Raw genomic sequence first — 4,826 nt, forward strand, 5'->3', positions numbered from 1 at the left:
GCAAACCTGCCAACGACATGAATGATTTTGTTTGTCTACTGTCTCAAAATAATTGATCTTTCATACATTAAGCAAATTATAATAGCCAGGCCTTTTCTTTACAGACAATCCACAAGCCCTCTTTTAATTGTGCTTTAGAGGTCAGGAAAGCAACTCTTATGGAAGAGTCTAGAATTTGCTTCAAGCTATTAAGATAAAACCAAAAAAATGTGTTTTTAATGCATTGATAAAAAATATGTAAAAATATTTGATATTTTTAGTCAGTCTCCAACTTACTAAACAGTCATATTCCAAAAGTTAGTGGGTAAATGGGTTGTCTGGAATTCAGAGTGCATTTTCCCATAGAAACAATGTCACCCATAGGAGTTAGTTCCCAGACTACCCTTTAAGTGCTATTTAACCCATAGTGTAGCAAACTATTTTGCATTTTTAGATTATCATTTTATGTTTACTATTCTTAATCAATTATCACGAGAGCAATTGATCGATTTATACATTATTTTAAATGTTAACATCTAAAAGGACTAATTTCATTATAAATTTTTGAGCTAGTAGATGGAAACTTTTGAGTAATTTCTGTAGAAGGCTTTGAGGTACTTTGAAAACTCTAGAGATACTAGCTCTCTAGGTGTCTCATTCAATCTGATCACTTATGACTAGAGGACGAAATAGAAAGAAAAAGTCCCCTGGCCTCGTTCAACTTCCACCATCCGTAAGGCAACAGGACAAGAACTGGAAAAGAAGAAAAGGAGTACAAAGGTTAAAATTGCATGTGCATGTGTGTGCACAGAGAGTATCTGAGCAGTGAACAACGAGAGGAGGAGGGAAGTAAGCACACAGGAGAGGGGAGGGGAAGGGACATGGGTCCGAGAGTTCTGTGTTGCTCATAGAGAGGCCTTGGGCCTCTGTGTCATTGGCCAGAAAACTCAGAAGGGAAAAGGGAAGTGTTAGCAGATAGTTCGTTTGTGATTGTATACATTCATGTTTAGGATATTCAGTCAAGACGTGTTTGTTCCTCAGGGGGCAAGAGTTATTGGACTTAGGAAGAATTGGCTTCCCAGTTTGATCCATACTCATCTACTGAAGACCTGCAGTGTTCCACGGGCTGGTGATAAAGGCTCAACTGTAAAATATTATCAAGATATCTCCCTTTACCTTGTGGAGATAATAATAGCTAGCACTTATTACTATGCTACTCATCATCCCAACAATGACTCTATGAGGTAGATATTATTCACCCCATTTTACAGTTGAGAAAACTGAGACACATAGAAGATAAGTCATTTGCCCAAAGTCATATGGCTAGTTAAGTGGTGTGGCCAATATTGGAACCCAGGCAGTCCAAGGACAGAGCTTGTGCTCGTAACCATTGTGCTATACTATGCTCTGACATTTCCCTGGTCAATATTCTTGTCTCTCATCAGCCACTGCTCCTGGTTTCGTCTGTAATCTGGAATGCCCTAAGAGAAGTGGCTGTATTTGGAGCCTGTAAATGGAAGAGGCATCCAAGGTCATGCCTTTCAGGCTCCCTTCAAATTCTACAGCTACTGTGAAGAAAGTTGCATTCCCACAGAGAACATGTCAAAGTGGAAGAAAATTATGACAAAAGGTCTCCAAAAGGACCTCTAAAACTCGGATCCTATTTCTTTCCACAAGCTGAAAGCCAGTTTCCTAAATCAAAGAATGAAACAAAGTATATCTTTATCAAGTATTGTTTTGACATCACTCCCCTCTGTATGACTGGACAGGCGCGCTCTCATTATCTCTTTAAATAATTTTTAAAGACTCCTGAACTCTGGCTTGGAGACCCTCTTTCGAAATGAATTTACCTCCCTGGACATACTAGCTCATATTTTTTTTTACTTCGACCTGGCAAAAGTTATTATCCCTCATAAAACTTTACCCTCTCTCTTCCTTAAGCCATCACATAAACCATTCCTCCTGATTATACATGCCTCTTCTCAAGCCATATCCATTACTCTGTTAGCTTTCCATGGAGGTTAATCTACTAGTGAGAATTTAAGCGGACCCTTGGGGCAGAGTACTCTTGCAGAGGATGGAGCTTAGACTCGAAGTCAGCCATTCCAGGTTGAAATCCCAGTTCTGCCATGTGAGGCCAGCAATAGCTTTTTAAAACCTAGCTAAATCATTGTTTCTTCACCTGTAAAATGAATATGACTCTAATAATATGGGCAATACTAACTTTGTTCTGAGCATTAAATGAGATACTGCATATAAGGAACTTAATTCAAGGTAAATATATCATAAAATTCAACAATGCTAGTCCTCACTTATTACTTTTGGAGTGCAAAATAATCAGAGATGTATACAATGATGAATGTAAAAAGATGTTCAATACACCATTTTTTTTTGTAAGAGTGAAAAATTAAAAACAATTTATGACCAACCATAGTTGAATGTGCAGCCAATTAAAAGTCATGTTTAAATATTGGGAATTACTCAGTTTACATGGATTAGTTTTTTTAAAAATGAACCACAAAACAGAAGAATAGGATATATTGTGGGAAAATGTATGTTTAGAAAAGAGATTGGAAGAATCTGTATAAAAAGTAAATTATAATCATCATCATAGAAATAATGTATGTAGAGTGGTGTATGGATGTTGAGATTATAGGAGATTTAAAAAAATATTTTGTAATTTTCTGTGTTTTCTAAACTTTGTGCCTTTTATAATTAGGAAAATTATATGCTATTGAAAAATACTGTATAAAGTTTAGTCTTTCCCAATGACCTCCTCCTGGCTCCAGTTAATTCAGACATCTAGGTCATTCCCTTTCTTTACTGCCTTTTTCACTCTCTACAGATTTATATTTCCTCTGTACAGCTACAGTTGGTTTTGAATATTTAGCAGAGTCTCTAGTTGGTGTTTAGATATATTTATGTGGATTCTCTCTCCCTCATCAGATTGCATTTCCATGAGAGTATTTTCCCCGTGTTTTCTCTGTAATTGTGTACAGTAACTTGGAAGCTCTTTGTCCCAACTGTTAACTGATTGAGGTTACTGTAAATAATTCAGAGAGAAAAACAAACTTTTTTTTTTAGGCGAGGCAACCCTTGGTTGACTTCACAGATTGCAAGGACCTTGTCAGCTTACAATCCCTTATTTTTTATTTTTTATGCCTACAAAACCTGGTCTTCCTAGATGATCTCCCATTCAAGTACTAACCGGGCCCAACCCTCCTTAGTTTCCAAGATCAGACGGAATGGGGCTTGTTCATGGTGGCATGGCTGTAGACTAAACTTTCTTAAATTGCTTAATTATTAGCATTAACATTTATTGGGAGCTAGGGCTGAAATGTTAAAAATAGAGGTGCTTATAGACCCGTTGGGAATCAGGCCTTGTGCCTGAGACAATGTTATGTATTTATGCAGCTATTTCATTTTCTCTTGGGATGCAGAAATATCACATTTCCAAGGCCCCTTGCATTGAAGGGGAGGGTGTCACATGACTTGTTTTGACCAATAGAATGGGAGAAGTGATGTATGCCACTTCCAGGCCCTGAATTGTTTTGTCTGTTCCTCCATGATCTCCTACTTCTCCTGCTGTCCTGCTATCTGCTGTCTGCCAGGTTGAGCTTGAGACCACAATATGGTAGAGCCACAAGATGGAAAGGACCTGGGTCCCTGAGTTTCTACTTAGGGGAGCAACCCAAGAGAATTATCTGAACAGAAACATCTGAAATAAACAATGTCAATGGAAAAGATAAGACTGTTATTATATAAAGGCATTGAGATTTAAGTCATATTTGTTCCTGCAATAACCCTGCCCCAACTAATAACACAAAATTATAGTAAAGAATTCAAGATAACATATTCTAAGCATCAAATATAGTAGAATATAGTGAAGAATTCAAGATAACATATTCTAAGCATCAAATATAGTAGAATATAATTTCTAAAAATTGTCTAATGCTTTACTTTTCCCCCAAGACCCTTTGTTTCATTGCTTTACCTAATCCTCTTAGAATTCTTCATGAGTAGTAATATATGTGTCCTTGTGCCACGATTTAAGAAACTGAACTTTATCCTATGACTTAAGTTAAAACCAAGATTTTATGACTCCAAATATTGTACTCTTTCCCTATTGCATACTAACTACCTCCAGGCATATACAAGAGTTCAGAGCAGTGACTAATGAAATTACTTATGGAAAAGAAGATGCTTTGCCTTAAGTGTTTAGGCAGTATTTCTCAAACATTCATTCTGCAAGAAACTAATACATATCCTAAACAATAGAGTTCCAAGGGATTAAATAAAAGCAGGGCACATTCATTGCAACTAGGAAATAGAAAATACAAATAAACAGAAGAAAAAAAGATGCAAATCAACCAACTTCCATTTAACTCAACTATCATAGTCAACCTGTGGCACTTCCTAGCACAGGGGGCTACTGAGGCAGCGGAGAGTCGAATTTGAGGAAGAATTAGATAATTTTATGAGCATGACTAGCATTTAAAGCTATGTGAACTAGAACAAAAAAAGATACAAGGAAATGAAGTCTCATGTTCCAGGATGTAAAATGATCACACGTGAAGGGAGGGGCAAGAAGGAATTCCCATCTCGCAGTCCAGCATGGGTTATTACACAATGGGCCAGGTGCAATAGGCTTGACTTTCCCTCTTTATTTTCCTTTTCCTTTTCTCTGGTACATCTGATTCTGGCTAAACAGGAGGTGGGGATATTAGCCCTGACAAATAGCGATTTGATCCCATAGGGCAACTCCTATTGAAAACCAAGATAACACAAATATTTTCAATTCTTCAAGTTGAACCCAGACTAAGTATTTTGTTTTGTGGGTGATCTCT

General features: G+C 37.1%; 1 pseudogene; it reads right to left on the reverse strand.

The window, feature by feature from the left end:
* Nucleotides 1-3,138: 3,138 nt before the first annotated feature.
* LOC111730162 lies at nt 3,139-3,257 on the reverse strand (annotated as a pseudogene).
* Between the last annotated feature and the right edge of the window lie 1,569 nt (nt 3,258-4,826).

Source organism: Pteropus vampyrus, unplaced genomic scaffold (assembly GCF_000151845.1).
Source record: "Pteropus vampyrus isolate Shadow unplaced genomic scaffold, Pvam_2.0 Scaffold9, whole genome shotgun sequence".
Lineage (NCBI taxonomy): Eukaryota > Metazoa > Chordata > Mammalia > Chiroptera > Pteropodidae > Pteropus > Pteropus vampyrus.